Source organism: Trichosurus vulpecula, chromosome 5, assembly GCF_011100635.1.
Source record: "Trichosurus vulpecula isolate mTriVul1 chromosome 5, mTriVul1.pri, whole genome shotgun sequence".
Classification (NCBI taxonomy): Eukaryota; Metazoa; Chordata; class Mammalia; order Diprotodontia; family Phalangeridae; genus Trichosurus; species Trichosurus vulpecula.
In genome coordinates, this window is record NC_050577.1 from 140,738,551 (window position 1) to 140,762,466 (window position 23,916).

A 23,916-nucleotide genomic window follows, 5' to 3' on the forward strand; every position below is an offset into this window, starting at 1 on the left:
AGTTCATGTGAATCTTGCAAAGTGCATCAATCTTTGCGTCACAAATGATGGAAATCATATTGAAGATGTTATTTGTTAACATTCCAATTAAATAAAAATTTCATTCATTTCATTTCTTGAAAATATGCATTTTTACCTATGTGTCCAGACTTTAGGAACACCCTATAGAAAAACCTTGTAATGAAATACAACACCTGTTTCTGTTTTAAAAAAGGCATAGAGACAAATGGAGCTTTCCTTTGTATAAATAATAATATTATTTGCGGTAGAAAAATTCTAAAATCCTTCCCAACAAAATCATGGGTAAAGCAAGAAGGCCCATGATCACCATTTAGTCTGCTGTAGTCCAGGAATTCAAGAAATAGGAAAATGAAAATGAGGGATAAATATGGGCAAAGAGAAAATAATCACTTTGGACAAATGTTAGCATGGCCTACATAGGGAACCCTAGAGATTCAGCTAAAACTAATTAAAACAATGAACAATTGCAGCAAGGAATGGTGTATAAAAGTGTAGTGGTAAGAAGAGTGGGACTTTTTTTTTTTTAACTGTTTTCTCTTTCGGAATGCTAAGACAATTAAGTGTCTTTAATGAGTCTCACCTTTGAATCAGGCAGGTAAAGTGGGACCTTTTGTCTTTTGTTTTGGAGTGCTTCTCAGCACTGAGGTAATCAAGTACCTTTGAGGAGTCTTGCCTTTCAAATGTAATGACAAGCAAAGTGGGGCTTTTTGTTGTCTTTTGTTTGGGATAAAGTGCCTTTGATTGAATCTTGCCTTTGTTTTAATCAAGAGTCTTTGATTGAATTGGGAGTCTTTGATGACCTGCTTAAGGAATTAGAAAGCCTAGTTCACATGGGTTTGAGTTGCATAATTGTGATGCCCTCTGACCCTGAAGAAGTGTATATAAACTCTCGTTTTGTTTTGGAGGCACACTCATTGGAAGAGTGTTGGTGTAGGGACTCTGGATAGCCCTCAAGGAGCCCCCCTGGCTTTGAAAACTCAGATGTTGATGCTTTTTTCTCTAGTAACTATGCATGTATTGCTATGGTCAGACAAAAACCTGTCTGTTGATCTGTTTATATTTTCTCTGTAGTTTCTGTTTGTATTTGCTCTGAAGTTCAGAGTGCTGACTTTTCCCTCTGAACTAAGTGAATAATAAATGTATGTATAATTAAAGTGAGATTGTAAACCCCTTAGAGTTGCTTTCCTTGGAAGAGCAGATCAAAGAACTTGTGCTAGCAGCTATTCTGTGTGCTGGTGTTATTGGCCTTACACAGCCACACTAGCGGCAAGGAACATTGTTGTTACAAAAAGAAAACCACATAAATCATCAGAACCTAACAGAAGACATACAAAAGGGAATTACATTTAAAATGACTATAGAATGGATAAAATATTTGGGAGCTCATCCACCAACATATAGGAATTATATGACTATAACTACAAAATACTTTTAATAGAAATAGATATATACATAAATAATTGGGTTTTACCAGTATAATAAAAATATTGATACTTCTTATTTAGTTAATTTATTCAGTGTCATACAAATCCAATTAATAAAGAGTTACTTTATAAAGCTAGGAAAAGAATACAAAATCTACCTGGAGGAATAAAAATCAAGAATTTTGAGAGAAATGGTGAAAAGAAATGGGAAGAAAAGCAGATCAGGAGTAGGGAATACCAAACTGGACAGCAAATCAGTGACCAGCAAAACTGGTACTTGCTTAAAAAATAGACAAATTGATCAGTGGAAAAGATGAGGTATATACAATCCAGAAGCAAATCAGCTCGTCATCCTGAGCTATATCTTGTCAGTGGACCTAGATGACTCTGGAGGAGAGTGAGAATGGTGACTTTGCACAGCCCTACTTCACTTAAATCCAATTCACTTGCAAGTCAAGATACCTCCTTCCTGATGTCATTGGTCCTCTTCCAGAACAAAGGGCAAACAACAACAACAACAACATAGTAGCGGAGATTTTGACATAACAAAAGACTAATTACTAGGGTAAGGATTTACAATTTGAAAAAAAAAAGTATTAGGAAAACTGAAAAGCAGCCTGGAAGAAATTAGGTTTAGACTACCATCATATATCATATAATCTAGTAGGTCCCAGCTGGATCAATGAACTGATATAGAAGGTCATATCTTAACAAAATTAAAGAAGCAGGTAAGGACATAAAATTGTGGTTAAGGGAGAGTTCTTGACTAGACAAAGAATAGAGAAGATCACAAGAGAAAAAAATGGACAATTTTGATTGTATAAAATACTTTTTGCCTAAACAAAATCAGTGCAGTTAAAATAAGAAGGAAGATAGTTACTTGGATTGGGAGGATCTTTGTGACAGACTTCTTGTGTAAAGTTTTTATATCCAAGGTATATTGGGAACAGATTCAAGTATGTTAATAAGAACTATTTGCTAATAGATGTGGTCCAAAGTTATGCATAGGTAGTCCTCAAAAGAGGACAAGCAAGTAATCTATGACCATATCACATGTGCCAATTTTACTCTCCATTAGTTCATACAAGTCTCACATATATCGGAACCCATCTCTTTTGTCATTTCATATAGCACAATAACATTCCATTATATTCATATAGCATAATTTGTTTAGCCATTCCTCAATTGATGGGCACCTCTAGTTTCTGGTTCTTTACTACAAAAAATGCAGCTATAAATGTGTGTAATGTGGCTCCTTTCTTTTTATAGAGTATATGACTGTTGAGGGTATCACCATGTATAATTTGGTGACTTTTTGGATATAATTCTATTTTTTTTTTCTGTAATGTCTGGCCCAATGCATTGCTTCACCAGCAGTGCATTATTGTAATTTTTCTCCCACTTCTTCTTAAATAATTGCCATTTTTGTAAATCTTATGTGTGCAAGATGTCAGAATCATTGTTAACATATTGACTTTTGTGGATGAGAGTAAGTTCAGGTTGAATCATTGCCATAGGCGAACAGCAAGGAGTGATCCCTACTGCCAGACCCTGAAGTCCTATGTGTTTGTCTTAGATACTACTACCTGACTGGTAGAATGGTTTGAGGGCCAGATGCTGAGTGAGAATATTTAAGTTCCTGAATTTTATTTCATGAAGTCTTATGTTGTAAGATGTTTCTGTCTCCTTATCTTGAGGATGCAACTTACGGTACTTGTATAATGGTAGATAATTGCTTTTCCTAAGGTTTTTGGGTTGCTGTGGATTGCTGAAAGCGAATACTCTATAATCTTATTGGTTATGTGATCTCAAATTGAAGTTTTAAAAAAAATCTATTAAATCATTTTGAACCATCACAACCTCTACAGATTTTCTAAAACAATTGGAGTAGAACATAATGAAAACCTGGAAATGTTCCTTGAATCATGTGTTATTTTGATTAGAGACTCTGGTGTATAAAAGTATTGAGAGGGTTTGGTAAATCTAATCCCAGATGCAGTCCTTACAACAGACTCTTTTTGAGCCCTCTACGTTTTTTCATTCCTTCTTAGACCCTAGTAAGAAGAAATTTTTTTAGTTATTTCTTATTTTTTCTCTCACTGGTCCTGCATTTTCTCAATGGTTAGCTCCTCTTCAGGTTTCTGTCTTTCAACTATGATTATCCCTTAAGGAGATATTAATAGCCTTCTGTTCTCTCCCAAGTAGAACTTAATCTTATTTGTATGTAACTATCACCTTTAATTTTTTTTTCTTTTTCTATTTCTCTTTGGACATAGAACCTTGAAGGCTCTATACATTTCTGATCCATTTTTGGATTAGCTCTTCTATTAATCCCAATTACTCCTGACATCAACCTGGTGCAGCCCCCCACAACTCATGCCTGAATTAGAGCAGTACCTTTCTAGTTAGTTTCCCTGATTCCATTGTTTTCTTTTGAAATCTATCTGATACATTTTTTGGGCCATTTAATATAATTTTTATATAAAATAGTAAGTCAGGACCAAATTGATACTTTCACATTCTGTATATTAACTCTTTCCCTTCCATTCCCAATGAATCTTACCAGTAACAATCAAACTGCTTGGTAAGAAATGGGTTAGTAGGGGCAGCTAGGTGGTGCAGTGAGTGGAGCACCAGCCCTGAAGTCAGGAAGACCTGAGTTCAAGTGTGGCCTCAGACACTTGACCCACTAGCTGTGTGACCTTGGGCAAGTCACTTAACGCCAGTTGCCCCACCCTTCCCCTTGCAAAAAAAAAAAAAAGAAAGAAAAAAGAGAAATGAATTAGTAAAGGGAAGCTAGCAGGAATTATTATTTTTTTGGTGACAAATTAAACAACACGCAAACTCCCTTTTCATTACTATTCTCATCACTTCTAAGAATATCTTGTTAGAAAAAAAAATGTCCATCCTATTTAATGGCCTAATTCACTTACACCATGTGATATGTGACTCAGGTAACATGAAATGGAAAAAAAAATTTCTGCTGCTTATAGCCCCTCCCCCCACCTAAAACTATGGAACCCAAACACCTAAAAGATCCCACAGTACTACAGTGGCATGAATAAAAGAAAAAGTGAGATGAGGAAACACATGAAATGCCTCCTTCCTGTTTCTCCCATTAACATGATTATGATACTGAGAAGTATTGAATGATGTTAATTAAGGGGAAAGACTTTCTTTTTCTGAATTCATGTATTATATAGATAGATTTCATGTATATAGATAGATATATGAGATATAAGATACATACATATATAGATACATGTATATAAGTCTATGTATTATAGAGATAGATTTCAAATTTAATGCCTGAATTAAGGCAATATCTTTCTAGTAAGTTTCCCTTATTCCATTGTTTTATTTTGCAGTCTGTCTTATACATGAGAGTACATTTACTGAAGATGACATTTTTCATCATATTTTGGAAACTCCTCATTTTTTTAAGATTTCATAGTTTAACTGCACTCTGCTTAATCATTTTATTTTCTCTTACTGTCCATCATGAACGCTATGCCACTCTCCATATCATCCCCATACGTGCATGCTCATCATCAATTCCCTTCCCATTCTTCAAGGTCCAGTTCAGATTTTACCTTTCCTATGAAATTTTCCTGACTATACCAGAATATACTGTTTTTACTCTTCTCTGAACTCCTTTAGTAGCATTTATAGTTAATAACAACTATTTAGCAGAAGAACATACACTATATTGTATTGCTTTTTGCCTGTTTCATAAAAATGAATTAATTAAAAACATTTATTAAGAGCTTACTCTGTAAAGCATGGTGCTAAGCAAGCACTGGGGATACAAATAGAAATATATAACAGTCTCAGCTTTCAAGGAGCTCACACTCAAATGGGGGAGACAACACATGTAGGAGGTTTCAGCTGAAGTCAGAGGGAAAAGTCCCATAATTCTTATGGTACAGTGGCAAAGCAGATGGTAATGCTACTTTGTTAATGCCATTTCCACTGACAAAATCACATCATTCTCTGATGGGTACCTTTTGAAAGTGCCAAGGACTTTGGAGGCAAGAATTTTTTTTCTGGGTCTGCAGCAGTTGTGGCTCCAGATTACCTGCTTGTGGAGGTGGGTCTTCCTGCCTCCCAGTTGTCACAGGGGAGTTCTAGATGGCCAGGGGCAGGAGGATAGGGTGAAGTGGAAAGATCAGTAGATTTTAAGTTCCTTAGGGGTAGATGCCATATCTCCCACAGCACTTAAAACTGTGTGTTGAGTAGGTATTCAATAAATATTGATTGTCTGGTCCAGTTATAATATTATTACAATTGAAAACATTTTGTTTTTGATGTTCTTTCAACACTTCCAACTTGGCGGTTTCTTACTCTATTGCTAAATATAGGCATCTTAGGAGTGTTTTTCTCATTTGAGCCAGTTGCTGGCAGCTATATCAGCCTCAATGAAGACTTATACAATTGTTCTAATTTCTTTTTCTATGTAGCCCAACTCCAGATACATTTCTTTATTTTAAGAAGCCACACTGGAGGGAAAATGGTTTCTTAGAGGCAAAGGAGAATACTTTTCAACTGCATAAGAGAATGCTAAAAAAAAAAAAACCCAAACAAACAAAATTTGCCGGCAAAAAAGTTGAATCTTTTGGCGATGCTAAAGATTGTTAATGTGCAGATCTTTTACATGTGGAGACTTATAGTGATATAAATAGGAACTTTCCCCATGTGTATAAAAATAGTTAATGATTTATTGGATGTTTACATTGCCCTATTTATTTATAGGTGATTTCTATTATAATTAATTGGAGGTATCTCTCTAGTTCTCTGGTTCACTAGTGAGGAAAAAAATTTATATTTGATAAAAGCATTTCGGTGTCACGATAGTAGATCAAGAATGCTAAATATTTTGGTCTTTCTATTTAGTTTCCGTGATTTTAGATTGAAGATGGTTTATATAGAGGGGAATGGAAATATAAAAATTTTAAAATAATATCTTAATAAAGAGCAGCTAGCTAGGTTTATAAACCTCTTTTAAATAGGATAGTAAAATCAGAAATTAGGAGGATGAAAAATGAATGACCCATTGCAGTTCCAAACTATGAATAAGTCAGTAACACATTTAGAGTATTCTGCTTTACTTACATATTGTTTTTGGTTTGTACCCTTGTATTTGTTAGTGCAGAGAACACCTAGGAGGTGAGGAAATGCCCTCTGCCAGGGCACAGCCGTAACTGTTCTGAAACTGATAAGCTTGGGTAGTTTTCTAGGGTATTGAGAGATTAAGTGACTTGCTCAGAGTCATACAGCCAATATGTGTCATAGGTACCACTTGAACCCAGGTCTTCCCGATTATAAAACTATCACTCTATCTACTGTACCAGATGTTGTAGAGTCCATTAAACTATGACTGTCATTGTTCATTTCATATTATCTGTTTTGTAGTTTCTATGACCTTTCTTATGTATAAGGATGATGTATTTGGTGTTTAAAGTTTTGTTACTTAAAATGCCATCTTTCCTCTGGGGAAAGTAATGGAATTGTTATTGTTTGCTAGAAAATATATGCATGGATAAAATATAATATAACATATAATAATATATCTGAGTACAAATAAATGTCTAAGGATATATATATATTTATCCTTTTCATATATGTATGTACATATACATATATATATATAATAGCTATCTATTTGTACTTAACTATATTATTAATTAAGGCTTTTCTCTCCTTGTTTGGATATTTTGTATTAGCAATTGATTCCCATTCTCTTAAAAAAGCTGAATTAGCATTCATACAAAATTCTAAGGGAAACAGTCTTAAGAACTTTCATGATGTATTTGATCCTTCTCAGAGAACAGTTCAAGACCATCCCCTCTGGCACTTGCCAGACAACAGTTTATTTTTAATATAATTTTTTTATTCTTAACTTAATAAACAAATGAAGAGAGAATTTTATGTACAAAGTAGAACAGAAAATGAAAATTTAACATATAACTTGTTTAATTTTCCTTATGGTCTTCTTTCTATCATCTGTGCATTTAAAAATGCTTCAGTGACTCTTTTTTATTTTTTGGGCAACTCTATAACTATTCTTGCCCCCCATTCTCCCTCAATGAAAATAAAAAGAAAGACAAAACCATTTAAAAAATATACATAGATAAATATATTTGTATATGTGTATACACACACAGATACACAGACACAGACCCAGACGCAGACACAGACACACACAGACAACAGACACACACACACACACACAAAATCAAGTAAAGCAAATTCCTGCAGTGGCCAGGCATTTTAGAGCAGAATTCTCTGAGGAGACCAATGTCCATACTAATGAATTACTTTCCTTTATACCTGTGTAATTTAATTTGCTTCTTCCTTTTTTTTCTCTCTTACTCCTGAAACTGGGCAAGAAGATCTTCCCATTTTCCCAACTATAATTTCAGGGATGAATATACACTTTGAAAAAAAATAACACTGGGGATCATAGATAAGATTCTTGAGAAGATTAAATTGATTTTGTATCTTTTTTTGTCTTTCCCCTTTAGATTGTAAACTCCTTGAGGGCAGGGGCTATTTTTTTCGTATTTGTTCTCCTTGTTCTCACAGTGTCTGACACATATTAAGCCATTAATAAATTTTTATTGAATTGATTTGCCAGGCACTATGCTAAGCACTTTCCAGATACTATCTCATTTGATCCTCACCACAACCCTTCGAGTTAGGTGCTATTATTATCCCCATTTTACCCATGAAGAAACTGAGGTACACTGTCTTTAGAAGACAGATATACTGATGGTCACGGATCCTGTACTGAAGGACATTCCATATTGTACTACATTTGAGAAATTAGGATCAGTTTCATGCAATGATATCAACATAGCTTGAAAAATTGTGTTGTGCATCTAATTAAATTAAGGAATTATGTTGTCCACATAAATAAAAGTCACCTTATAGTAATCTATGTTAAAATTAAATGAAAAAATACAAAAGGTGAGTGCAAGATACCTTTCTTCTCTATGGTGTTAAGTTGCCCCAAAATTATAACTGTATAAGGATTTATAAAGCCAAATTAATTGATATTCTGAAATTTTTTAACAGAATAATGTAATATTAGGTTCCAGTTCTTAAGCTTCAAGAGCAGGGAGTTTTTAGTTTCAAATCCTGTACAGAGAAGACCCTCAGTGCTTTTGAGATTAGCTATATTGACCAAAAACAGAGATATGCTGTGATATTTTAATGAGTGTAAAGCTAAGATGAAATTGCTGAAGTCATTTCAAAAGCAAAATCCTGGAGTGATTATTAATAGTCTAGCATTTCTCACTCATTTTTATGGTTATGCTAATTCTATTGGACAAAGAAAAGTACAAATCTGATTTTCATAGAATTATGGAATTTTAGGGGTAGAAGGCATCTTGCTGATCACATTCTTTTTTTTTACAGGTGGGAATAATGAGGTCAAGAGCAGCTAGGTAGTGGTCAAGCTATGAGGAGAACTCCTTTCTCTTTATTATTGTATTGTCAAAATTCTACTTGTGAAAACTTTACAAACTTTTTGAGAGGTAGTTTCTTTTTTTTTTTAAAAACTCTTTGCTTATGGGATCATACTAACCATATATTAGAATACAACAATCGGGATTTTTTCAAATCTGCTTTCCTAAAGTCTAGAACCTGTGTCTGTCTATATCCAGATCTTTGCCTTTGGTATTATGGTCACTTTCTTTGAAGGTTCTTATCATTTCTGCCTGGCTGAGTTTTCCCATATTGGATGAAATAGAAATTGTAGTTCCCTTTGTTGCTTCTGTGAAAAACGAATATCAAGCATGGCAAGGAAAAATTGATTGATTATTTTGCTCTTAGTGTAACAATATTGTCCCATGTCTTTAGTGAATTTTGGTAAAGACTGGGATAGTTTGCTTTACCAAACTTACATTACAGTAGAATAGAAGATGAGAAAGATTTCTTTTGTAATAAATATGCAATCAGTATGGGATAGTAAAAAGTGATAATTTATATAAGGTTCTGGGTTTGAATTCTGACTCTGCTTCCCAATTTTGATTTCTTGGTGAATGAATTCAACTCTGCATTATTTATTGTTCTTGAATCCCTTTTTCCCTGTCTCACTGGTATAGCAGTAAGGCAAATTTCATGACCCCTAAGAGGGCGATGGGCATGCCTGAGTGGTTCGGAATTGTGAAATATAAGGAATTCTCTAGGTAGAAGGCAGAGGAAGTATAACATTTATTTAGATTTCAGAGTATCAAATCCAAGGACCAATGCCCCCAATTTGATATAGTAGCAATAATATTCCAAAACCTCACTGTAGTAACAAGGAAATTATAATGAAATATTATAGCAAGGAACCAAGCTATACAGTAGCCTCACCTGCTGCTAGGGCCTTCCTATATAAGATCACTCATGAATTTTAACTCTCTGCTTATCACTCTCTCCTGCATCTCTGCTGACTTCAAGTTTCTTAATCTACACAACTCTCTCTTGTTCAGCACCCTTTACTCTATACTCTCTCTTGATGCTGGCTCTCTGTTTCTGAATCCTGCTGCTTTCTGTTCCATTGCTCCCAGTTCTGCTGTTCCCATTTCTGGACTCTCTTTACATACAGTCCTAGCTGGCATCTGATTGACTAGAACTCAGCACACATACCATTGGCTCTGGTCTTAGCAAGTCCCCTTAGGGCCCTGAGGGCTTCACACTTCTTGAAAACTAGCACACTAGTTTGATAACTAGCCTGGGGCCTCGTATCTAGTTAGTGAAAGGGTGTGGGCCTGTCTCTAATCAGACCTCCCTTTCTTGGCCCCACCTGAAGCCTATTCAATGAGTGGGAAAGATCTTTCACTTACTGATTGTCTTTACAACTTGCAAACATGTCATCTCTTGTATATCCAATCCTGGCTAACTCTGTGAAATAACATCTGTCTTTTTCCCTCCTATTCACTATGCTGCTACTCACCTTCTCTATGTTGAGGATTCTCAGATCTACCTATTTTGCCCTAACCTCTCTACTGACTCATACCCCATATCTCTTATCTCCAACTGCCTTTCTGTCATCTCAAGCTGGATGTCCAGTAGAAATCTTAAAATAAACACATAAAACTGAACTCATTATCTTCTCCCCTAAATCCTCCCTCTTCCTAACTTCCCTATTACTATAGAGCACAATATCGTCCTTGAAGGTTCTCAAGCTTGCCACTTAGGTGTCATCCTCAACTTCTTACTATTTCTTACCACCAATATCCAATATATTGCCAAGTCTGGTCTTCTTCATTTTTGCATTTGGTCCCTTCTCTTCTCTGACAGTGCCACCACTTTGGTTCAGGGTCTCATTACCTCATGCCTGGATTATTGCAATAGCCTGCTGGTGGTGTTTGCCTCAAATCTCTCCAAACAATCCATCCTCCATTCAGCCACCAAAGTGTGCCTTTCCTAAAGCTCAGGCTTGACCTTGAAAGGATCAAGAAATTCCAGTGGCCTTACTGTTTACCAGTACTAACTCTTCTACTTGTTAAAGCAATCACATTCCACACCATTTCAATTAACAGGTGTTCGCCCATCATTCCCACTCTTATTACTGATTTTTAATCTCTACTTGTTTACTGGCTCATTCCCTACTGCCTACAAACATGCTCATGTCTCCTCCATCCTAAAAAGACCACATCTCTCACTTAATCCTTGCCTTTCTGCTATTGTTCTGTATCTCTTCTGCCCTTTGTAGCTAAACTCAGAAAGGCTGTCTGCAATAGGTACCTCCACTTTATCTCTTCTCCCTCTTTTTTTCCACTTGTACTCCAACTTCTGTCTGATTTCATTCTACTGAAACTACTCTTTTCATTTACCAGTGATATCTTAGTTGCCAGCTCCAATGGCCTTTTCTCTAGCCTCATTCCCCTTTTCTTTTCTGCAGCTTTTGACACTTTCCTCCTTGATACCTTCTTCTCTATATGCTTTCAGGATACCACTCTCTCCTGGTTCTCTTCCCACCTACCTGACTGCTCCTTCTCAGTCTCCATTGCTGGATCTTCATCCATAGGTGTCCCTCAGGGTTCTGTCCTGAGCTCTCTTTAGCCTTTGTACTACTTCACTTGGCAGTCTCATTAGCTCCCATGGATGATATAATTACCATTTCTGTGCTGATGATTCTTAAATCTACCTACCCTGCTTCAACCTCTCTCTTGACCTCCAAGCTCATATCTCCAACTGCCTTTCAAACATCTCATATTGAATGTCCTGTAGACATCTTAAATTAAACATCGCAAACTGAATTCATCATCTTTCCCTCTTAAGCCCTTCCTCCGTGCCTACCTTCCCTATTAGTGTAGAGGACTATGTCATTCTTTCAATCTCTCAGGCTTGCAACCAAGGAATTGTTCTAGACTCCTCACTGTCTCCCCCCATATCTAACCTGTTGCCAAGGCCTGTCAATTTCACCTCTGCAACATCTCTCATATGCACCCTCTTCTCTCTTCTGACACTGCCACCACCCATTTCCCAGCCCTCATCACCATATGCCTAGGCTATCACAGCTGGTGGCTCTACCTGCTTCAGTTCTCTCCTCAGTACAATCCATCCTCTATTCCGTGACCAAAATGATTTTCCTAAAAGTTCATATTAGACATCTGAAGCTAGCTGTCCTGCAGACATCTTAAATTCAACATGTCAAAAATGGAGCAAACTATCTTTCCCCCAAAATATTCCCTTTATCCTAACTCCCCTATTACTAATTTTTTAAATTGAACTTTATTTTCAGTTGTGAATTGTCTTGTTCTCTCTTCCCCCTCTCTTACCCATTTAGAAGACAGGAAAAAAAACTGCTTTATGTCTCTGTATGCCTACCTTTTGCTGAATATTTCCAATTTAGCCTGTTTCCTTCATTTGACTCTGAGCTTGTACTTGAACAGGTATTATCTTTTGCCTTGCTTTGTATAGTGCTTAATATATTGCCTGACACACAGTAGGTGCTTAATTAATATTTATTGACCAACTCATTTGTGTTCCTGCATCTTGTTTCCCTCCATAAATTCTGTAATACAGCCACGTTGTCTTACTTGTCCACGTATAGCACAATCTATCTCCTGTATCCTTGGCTTTTCACTGGTTATTTTCTGTTCCTGAAATGGTCTTCATCCTAACCTTTGATTCTTATCATCTCTGGTTTTCTTTAAGACTCAGTTAAGGAGGACTCTCATAGCACCTCTAGTACTAGTCTTTTGAAGGTTACCTTTCATCTGTTCTGAGGCAGAATCTGGGCTGAATTTGAACCCTACTTCAGACATTGACAATGGGATCCCAGTTCTGTCACTTAACTTCTTTCAGCCCCAATTTTCTCATCTGTAAAATTGAGATAACAATAGTACCTACCTCTGAGGGTTGTTTTAAGGATAAAATAACAAATTTAAAGTGTTTTGTAAATGTTAAAGTGCTGTATAAATACTAGCTATTATGGTCATTGTCTTCCAAGACCTGAGTTATATATGTTGTTTCCCCACTAAAATGTAAACTTCTTCAGGGCTGCTTTTTCTTTGAATCTTGAGTGCATTTCTTAGAGTGTATTTCTTGAGTGTATTTCTTAGCACAGTGTCTGGCATATAGCAAACATATGACAAATGTTTATTGACTTGGATAGGTAACTTAACCCTTTGGGGCATTAGTTAACTCATCAGTAAAATGAAACTGTTGACCAAAATGACCTTAGATCTCTTCCATCTCTAAATCCATGATCCTAAATATAGTTATTTTATCTATCTATCTATCTATCTATCTATCTATCTATCTATCTGTCTGTCTGTCTGTCTGTCTATCTCTCTGTCTGTCTCTCTTTCTCTGTCTCTCTGTTTATCTATCTGTATCTCTCCATCTGTCATTTATTCTACTCTGTATCCAGAATCTATTTATTCATCTATTTATCTATCATTTTTGTTTGACTTATCATCTTTGCATTACTGTTTAGTCTTTTGGAAAACCCCATTGTCATTTGGAGTTTTTATAGTGGAATGTTACAGTTATGAGACATGAAAATATGAGTGACATATACCTATGCCAATGGAAGGAATGTCCACATTGATAAGATCACTGACTCAATGCGGTAGTATTGAATAACTCTCTCTGCTTTTTTTTAAAGCCTTCTTTGAATCCTGGATGGAGTCAGGCATGTGACATAGTGCTTTTGAACCACTGGAAAGTTAGGAATTATGAGGTCCACCGTGGTGATATCGTGTCATTGGTGTAAGTAAGAGTGAAACATCTTTATTTCTTCTATTTTTAATGAAAGACAATATGTTCTGCTTTTCATGTGTAGTCTAGTGTTCATGAAAGATCATCCATTAGCAATAAAGTAAATCATGTATCTTTAAATATGGTATGTATCTTTTAGTTAGCTTTTAGAAAGCAACAACTTTAATTACCTTTAATTTCTGAAAGAAATATTTATTTCCTTCGTATCAAGAAGAATGCATGCATTGAGATTTTTTGTAGTTAGTAGATGTATTATTGTAGTTAAAAGTTGTACTATTAAATGATATTAATTTGCATAATTAGAAATTTTGTAATAATAGAACTTAACACAATTGATGACAAGCTTTTGATTTATTTTGTTTGCTTTTTTCTCATCCATACTTATAATAATACACATATATTAAATGCATAATTTTTCTCATATTTCCAGACCAGTGTAACATGGAATTCTACAACACAATATACACATTAACTCACTTGTATGAATCATGGGTTAATTAGAATCATATGAGAAAAATAATAAGGCCTGTGTATGTGAAACCAAAAGGTGGCACTGTTTGTCTGTTGAAAACTTTTGAGATTTGTAGAGGACAAAAAGCTCCTTCAAAAGTTCTGATGTAGAAAGGGATATCAAAGTACACATATCTGACAGTGATATAACAAATATTATAGTATATACTTGGATAGTTTAAAGTTTTTCCTCTTCAAAAATAAATTTCACAGTAGGTAGATTATAATAATGCCTGCCTCATTTCTTTTGATTTGGAAGAATTACATGATTTAGTATACCTTCTTGTTAGACCAGTTTTTTTTTGTTTTTATTTTTGTTTTTTTTTATTGAGGTGGCAATTAATGTAGTAATGTTACTAACATTCTGTATAGTAGCAATGGCAGAAAATGGTGATGCTTGCATGTGTGTCTGTATGTATGCCAGAAAACTGTTTGTCTTTCAGATTCTTGACTTATAATTTTAATGTTTTGTGATGATGTATAAATTACTTGGACAATAGGTTTCTATTAATTACTTGTCCATACTTAGGTAATTCTGCAATACCACATTTCCTCACAAGTTGTACTTTTAATATTTATTTAAAAACATGCTAACTAGAGCTAGTAGATTATTAATTATAGCATCAGAAAATGTTTGGGATTTTAAGTAGCAGAAACCCAGGAATGGTTCTTTATGTGTTGGACTATTTCCTAATACCAGCTCCATCTGTAGAGGATATTTTTATTTCATCATTCACAAACCTCCTTACCAGTCCTCAACATGTTGAGTTTCCTGTCCAGAGCTCCGTGTCCTTTTGTCTTTTGTTTGGCAAGGTTACCTGCCTACTTAGTTGGTGATGGAAAGGATAACCACTCAGGTGGAATAAGCTACACAATGCTCATATACAACTGTGGAATATTTTTTTCCTCTCTCTTTTCTTGAACAACATGTTGTCTATACCAAGAAAGAAGAGAAATCCAGAAGAAATTAATATTAGAAGCAAAAATAGAAGTCTATAGATATTTACCCTATAGATCAATTTAAAGAAAAGAAAGTTTAGGATGGATAAAATTAATGACTCCTGAAGTCTTCCTTTTTAAATTTAATGAATCTATACATTCTTATGTGATATCAGAATATCTAATCAAGGTTGTATTTAGTTTTACTTTTATTCCCTTGAGAGATTTTTTTTAAATGAATCAACAATAGTAATTTTTCTCTAACTTAACCCGTCCTAACCTGGGAGCTTCTATATCCCTTGTGGAACATTGCAGTTTTATCTCTGTCTTTGCATAGTATAAGCAATCACATATTTATTTAATATACTTGTTTACTTTCCATTTGCAGTTTTTTTATATGCCTGTCTCCAGGAATGCTGACTTTAAACTTCTGTGTGGGGAAAATGGGCACTTGATTGATTCATTTCGATTTATGATGATGGCTAAGAAATATTCGATACCACGTGTGTTTTTTTAAATAGTTAAGTGTCTAACATAAACCTTATATATACTGATTCAAGCTCATACCAGATAACAAACTAAACATTGCTACTTTAGCCTGTTCAATCTCTTTCAAGATGGTTTTTTGTTTGATTATTTATTATTTATGAATTACTAGACTCTCTTGAATACTTCTGTGGTATGATTTGTACATACTTAGCATCTGTGAGTGTGAAAGGAAATACTGGCTTGTTTTAGGAATTCAGAATTGTACACAATAGAAGAGTAATATATTTGGCATTTGTAACCAAGTCTGCTTTTGGTATTGAATTAGAACGAGCTCTTGATTATTCAAGAACTATTTGTCCCTTTAAAACACTAATTAGGCCTTCTCGTCTACATTTTTCATCGGTTTGCTGTCTGCAGATTCTACCTGGAGCAAAGTCAAAATAGGACCATCAAAATGAGTAATTTTGCTATTTGTCCGCAATAGTGGTAAAGGCAATGGTAGAAATAAAATATTAAGATATTAATTAGGGACTATTTGCAGAATTTGTCTGTGCTTTCTGTGTCTCTCATCAGTCAATAAGCATTTATTAAATACCTACTATGTGTCAGGCACTGTGCTAAGCTCTGGAGATACAAAGAAAGGTAAAAGATACTCTCTACTCAGATTCCAGGCATGGGTGAGAGCCAGTGAAAATGCTAGGAGTCAAGAGATAGTGTGTCTTGTGTGAGAAATAAAAAGTAGGCAATTGTCACTAGATTGCAGAGTACACCAAGGAGAGAGGGTATAAGAGAGAGGATGTAAAGTATACCCCAAAGATATCATGCTAATATGGTACATATAATAATATTAGACACACACTTACAGTCAATGGGCAGCTACATGAAGTATTTCTTTGTTCTCATACGTATGTCACTGATCATCTTCAAACATGAAGCTTGATGCTAGTGAGATGTATAGTAATCTGAAGTATTACTGATCAGGAGAGTATTGTCTTACCTAATAAGTATTCTGAACTAGAGTATAAAATAGACTACCAAATAACTTTTTCTTAAAAAGGCACTTAAGAGCTACAATTTAAAAATCGTTATTAAACAATGTCCTTTTTCTTTCTTTGAAAGTAGAAGAGAGAAAATCTTTAAACTCTTGGAATTTTTTGTTGTTGTTCAGTTTTGTCTGACTCTTCATGACTCCATTTAGGGTCTTCTTGGCATTGAAATTATTTATTGTTCTTTTCCCTTGATGGTATACTTGGGATACCACAACTCCAACTGACTTTAAAATTTTATGTAGAAAATATCATTTGGAACAAATACCTGTGTGCCTGTGCAAATGATGTGAACTTTTCAGTGGATTTGAATTCAGAATTGTAGGATGGCTATTGGTGCTCAGTAAATCAGGAATTTCATATGTAAGATATACATTGATTTGTAGAAATGTGATTTGATTATGAAACTTAAAAAGATAAATATGAATATAAAACTTAGCTTGCTGTTTTCTCAAAGAAAAGCTAAAGATTCATTTCCAGATTAAAGTATTATATAACAGAGACTTGAGTGTTTACATTAAAAATCATAAAGCCTTTGAAATAATAGTGATACCATTTTATACAATCGAGGTTGTCAAAACAACATACTTTTGGGATGTGTGTGTGTGTGTGTGTGTGTGTGTATACCAAGTAAAAATATGTGGGACAGAAAATCTCTTCGTATGTAATTGCTTCTCCTCTGAGAAAAAGGGAGATGGAACTCCCTTGGTAGAATGAATCCTCCTCTTCTTCAGCCTGTTTCCCACTAGGTTTTGCTCTCTTTGTGGCAGCAACTTAGAATAAAAATGCAAAGAATTTGAGCAGTATAATGATGGACGGTTTATTCTGGAAGCTGAAATATTAGCATTTATACTTTTTTTTTTACCTCCTACAAGAAACATATTGAACTTTTCCCCCATTAATAACAGCATGAAAATAGGACTTTTGCTTAAAGTATCTCAGGAATGATATCTATAGTTGGCCAAAGTTCAATTTGTAATTAAATAATAAATATTATTGATTACCTATAGTTGGCACAGCTAGATGGCACAGTGAAAAGAACACTAGGTTTGGAATCAGGATCTTCATGAGTTCAAATCTGGCCTCAGACTGTGTGACCCTGGGCAAGTCAGTTACCCTTGTTTGCCTCAATTCTTCATGTGTAAAATGAGCTGGAGAAGGAAATGATAAAAGTTTCATTATCTTTGCCAAGAAAACCCTAAATGAGGTCACAAAGAGTCAGACATGACTGAAAAACGACTGAAAACAATTGGCACAATTTTGAATTAGTGGATTTATATACAACACTAACCAGTTATAGTATGAGTGTACTACTTATGATTATGATTTTTAAAAATTATCTTGAGTGATATTTATATTGTAGTGGACAATATAAGGTAGAATGATACTTTCATTAATGAACTGTCTCCCACAGTTCCTCCCACAGTGTTTTCCATGTGTATGTCAAAATCATACAAAATTCATTAAAAGATATAACAGAGATAACTTTGACAGCCTTGTTTTTTACGTGAATCATAAAATAGGAAAGCACATGCCTTATCAAAAGTGTTTATCAACATCATTGATAGTGATCAGTGTGGAGTCCAAATGGAAGAAAGATTCTCTAAAGATGGTGATGGAACTCTGGGTGTTCCCTTTTGCCTTTGACATTGCATTGGCTCCATCAAGCCCCAAAACATTGCAGAGCCTCCAGAATTAGGTCCACGGTCACTCACAGAAGAATGGATTAATTATCCACAGAGGAAAAACCAAGAGTGAATTGTCCTACGGTCTTCTATGATATTCATGTGATACCTATGACTATGATATTCATTTAGACAGATGACTCAAAGAATGCTTCCATTGGTTTATATATCTAGCAAAGCCACTGAAAATGTATAGTGATCTATGGCCAGAATAAAATATGAGGAAGAGAGAGGGCTGGGGTTGCCTTTGGGAAACTCTACAGCCCTTTAAGTGATTCCAAGCTTCTCCTTGAAGCAAATGGCCAACTTTTTAAAGTTACTATTTTTCCAGTGATGATATATGGCTACAAATCATGGAATGCTATCATTACTAAAGAATTGAAGTTGTGAGTCATTCAAAGGTCAGTGGAGTCTGATGTGAACACCATATTGCAATAGCAATATTCTGAATTGCAACTGTAGTTCTCCTGAATTGCTCAGGAGAAGCATCAGTATAAAAGATACCAGCAACAAAATATGTGAATGGAAAAAAAAAGGTAAGAGGGAGAGATACTCGATGAATGGACTTCCTTGATATATAAAATAATGTAAAATTCTAGATGAAAGCTCCTAGAATGTTGGATGAACCATTTGTGGTGATTTATTGCGGGACTTGGACAAGAGTTTCATTGTATGGGCAGGGCAGTATGGGTTGCTATCTTTCTTTGGAAGGAAATCTCTTTGAGATCACAGATTCAACTATATCCAAGTGAGTCCAGGTATAAACTTGATAACAGGCTTACTATAATATAAACTGATTTGTACCATCTTTGAACTGGCCACTGAACTTTGCTAACTCTTTTCCTAGAGCTCCAGAGCTGTTTTATTGCTATAATTCTAGTAGGGGAAGTAGATATTAATGAGTGGTTATGAACATCTGCGAAGTATGGTATTCCATTTTTGAAATACTCCATATTCCCCTTGTTTAGCTTTCCATTAGAGTAACTGAACATGTGATGCTACTTATTTTTTATCTGAACTTTTTTTTGAAATCTGCCTTCTTAAAGCCTTGGAATACATGTCTCGTTTTGTCTGTAGTAGAGACCTAAAGATTATTTGACAAGTTTAACCTAAGGTAATTTTTTTGTGAGAAAGATAACTTTCTCGTAAAGTTCCACTAACTATTTATTTCCCTTGTTCTCTGTACTTCCTTCTTAAAGGTGAAGTTGTCAGCAAAGCAAGTTAAAAGATTTTAGAGATGAAGAAACAGGCTAAGAGGTTTACTTTTTATCTGTAAAATGGGGATGATAGTAACATTTCATAAGGTTGTTATGAGGATCAAATGAAATGATATATTTAAAGTGTTTTCTAAACTTTAAAGTATTATATAAATGTTAGCTATTGTTATTTATTAGATGCTTTAATTTTAGTAAAATCCATTAAAGAAACATTTTTAAAGCCCCTCCTATGTGAAAAATACAATGCCAAGTGCTCACAGAACTATGAAAGTAAACCAACTACAATCTCTGCTTTCAAGGAGTGTATAATCTGTTAGGTAACACAAGATATACATATACACACATATATAAAAATGTATATGTATGTGTGTGTATATATGTATGTGTATATATATATTATCATCTTTATATACATGCATACATAATATCTATGTCTATATATCTCTTTCAAAAAATAGAAGTTTCAGAAAATGTGTTAATTTGTATTGGTTAAGAGAGTTTCTTTATCTGAGAGTTCCCACAGATATAAATGAAATCATAGGTACAATACCCTATTATTATGACTATTAATTTGATAGGTAACTGTAACTCTGTTGTGAATAATGGTGCCCATTTATACATACAAATAATTAATATGGTATTTTAAAAATCTCTTTAAAAAGTTTTAACCTATCCCCTGAAATCCTTTCACATTTAAGTTGCTTAACAAAACCTTTTTTGTAATAATATAAACACTTTCACCTAACACATTTTGACTTATAAATTTGAAATGTGACAATTCAATTTGAGAAACATTTATTAGATGCCTACTCTATGCCTCATAACAAGCTGTGCCCTAGGAATGCAAAAACAAAATATGAGGGAATTCTTTCCCTGATGGAGCTTACATTCCACTGTAATATATACACAGATAAGTCAGTAGGAGATTGTACAAAATCTTTAGAAAGTAATTTGAGTGAGTTAGGGAAGAACACTAACACCTGGGGAAACTAGGATAGATCTCTTGTAGGAGGTGGCACTTGGGCAGCCCTTTAAGGGAATTGGAGGTTGCTAAAAGCAGAGGTGAGAGAAGGAGCTTTCCAGGCCAGGCTTGAGCAGAGGCCCAGAGGAAGGAGAGGATGGAATGCTGTTTTGGGGGAAATAGCAAGTAGTCCACTTTAGCTTGAATGTAGTGTGATCCAGGAGGACCAGTGGGTAATCAACCCCTAGAGACCCCTTTGTTTTCTCTCTTGCTTGTCTTCCAGATACATGCTAATCAGTCTGTTGGGAAAGGCATCAGCCAGTCTGAGGCATGTACCCTTTTGTCATTTGTAGTACCTGCTAGTCAGCACTACCCTCATTTCATCCTTCTTACCTCTAATCTCACTTCCCTATGATGCAGCAAGGGGGAAGGAGCTGAGACACGATGGCCCATCTGCTTTTTGAAATTCCTACCTATTAGGCTTGTCTTCTCTTATTATGAAATTTGTCTTGGCTCATGGCTTGAATTCCAGGCCAGTGTTCTCAATGCCTTCGTGCTTTGAGGTACATAATAAATTCCTTTAATTTTCTCTACCTGAGTTTGCTTCCATGTTGAGGGCAAAGGCCTGAACAAAGATTTTCTTTTGATAGACTTTAAACATGAAATAGGAATTTGTATTTTGTACTAGAGGTAATCTCCATTGGTCTATGTTCTAGTTTAATAGAGAAGATGAAGAATTCTTAGACTGAATGAAAAGATTAAACAGTGAAGGAACCTAAGAAGGAAAAGACATTGAAAGTTCTCGAACAGGGAAATGATATGTTTAGGCTTGACTGTGCTTTACGAATATCCATTTGGCAGCTATCTCATCCTGGCTATCTCTTCACCGTACTTTCTACACTTTGGCTGGTATCCTCATCTCTCCTCTTTGTAACTTTGGACTCTGCCTGTAGGTACTGACAGTGAACTTTTTCCTTATCTTGTTTGGAAACAGGTCACCACACCACTCCTTGGATGTTTTCTCACTGTGTTACCCGCACTTTGGCCACAGGTTCTTTTTTCTCACATGTTTTCTTAGTTTTCACTCCTGGTTTGGCCACAGTTCTGAAATGTGAGTATTTTTCCTTGTTTTGCCAAGGATTCCATGCCGCCTCTCAACCTCTGCACACTAAGCTGCTACTGTATCCCCAAAACACCTTAAATGTTTTCTTCCTCTGTTAGAATTTAAGTTCCTCAAGGGCAGAGACTGTCTTGCTTGCTTTTGTGTGTATCCCCAGTGCTTACTTAGCATGGTTCCTATAAAGTGATAAGCTTGTGATAAATACTTTATATCTTTATCTTTTGGTGTGGAAAATACTTTGGAGAGGTGTGAGGAGACCAATCAGGAGAGTACTATAGCAGTTGAGGAGTGAGAAAATCATGGCCAGGACTGGGTGGTTGTGGTTTGAGTGGAGAGGCAGGTACTTTTGTGAGAGACAGGGAGTTAATGAGATTGGACTTTACTATAAGTGCATATTAGATACAAAATTTCTGCTTCTGTATGCTTAGAAAGCATATACTTGCCTCTGAAAATAAAGTAGAAGTTGGATAAAAGTAAAGTTTTTTTATACAGATAGTGTTTATGTATAATTGAGTTTACTTGTATAAAGATTATTTTTCCTATGTGGATTATTTTTTTTAATTGAAACAAATATGATGTCATTTACAAAAATATAGCTTATTGTACAAGTATCATATGGTAGATAAAGAGTTAAAAAGTAAGCTATAGAGGAAAAGAATTCCTGAATATAGCCTTGTGCAGTTTTGTTGAATATTTCTTCTAAATATAGACAAACATCAAAAATCATAAAGAGTCAAGAAGAAATAAATATTCAAATAGAAATATTAATGTCATGCAAATGAACTGTATTAATAGACCTGTAGTGACCTTGATAAAATTGTGTCATAACAGAGAAATAAAACTGAACTGTCCCTTTGTGGTTTTATTGAAAGCTCTACATCAAATTTTGAGAGATATTTGTTGTTTTGAACCCTAAAATCATGCAGAAAGATTTTTAGCCTCCAAAGAATAAAAACAGAACAGTATAAATTAAATTTGTTGTATATAAGTTTCTTTTTTAAAATCTCCTTTTCCAGTCCTTAATATTTTATTATAAGCTACTTTCACATTACCTTTTCTTGACCTTCTTGGCTCTGCCTGTTTTTATTCTATTATTGTTTGTGTCTGAGGCACTATGCACTTTACAGTCATCTGTCTTCTAGGCTGCAGGTCACTGTACTAAGGTTGTACTGACACAGAAGTTAAATAAGTGCTTTGCTTTCTGGGCCACAGTGACCTCAAAGGAACTTTTCTATTTTTTTTCATCCTTTGGTTGAAAACATAATTTGAAAATATTCTCCCTCCCCATCTCTATTACATGAATCTCTTTTTTATTCAAGTTTTAGAACTATATCTTGTCACTTGTGGTTTAGTGATCATGTAATCCAGGAGTCAGCAAACTGGCTCTCAGCCTTTCTCTGTGGCTCATGAAGTGAGAGTAGTTTTTACATTTTCAAAGTTTTATTGTATTAAAAAAATGTAAAAATCATTCTTAGCTCACAGACGATATAAGACCAGGCAGCTATAGATTGAATTTGGCTCTCCAGTTTACTTTGCAGACCCCTTGCTTTAATTCATAAGCAAATCAGCATAGAATCATTTCTCATCTTCGTTATGAAATTAACTCTTTAAAATGTTTTTTTTATAAAATGTGAAAGAAATTTTTCCTAGGTCAATGAATTGTTAGGCCTCTGTTTATATGCAACAAACTTCATTAGAAAAGATCCAAGTGGTTAGTAAAGATGTTTGTGAGTTCCTGCAGTAACAATGACTTATCAGTACTTTGGAATATGTACAGAGTACAGAGTATTTTGGAAATTGTGATATTTCAGACAAGAGCAAGGCTGAGGCTGATCTTCATACCCTCAAAATGTGACAATAAAGAAAGAGATCCCACAAATCATTCATGAAATCCAATTAAATTTTGATTTAATTACACGTTAAATAAAGACAGGGTTTATTCACTCTTGACAAGCTCATCAGCTTTCATATCTATGCAGATGACTCCCAGATCTGCATATCCAGCTCTCATCCCTCTCCTGAGCTCTAGTCCTCCATCTCTAACTGCCTACTCTCTGTCTCTACCTGAAAATCCCATTGACTCAATGATGTCCTATACCAAACTTATTTTCTTTTCTCCTACACCTATACCTCCTCCTAAATTCTTTCTTTTTGTCCAGGATACTGCCATTCTTCCACTCAGACTTGATACGTTTGTAGGGTGTGTAAAATTTATAGACACACTGTAATGTGCTAACCAGCTATGGTAGAGCTGCTTGGGATCCACAGCTGACCAGGGGAAG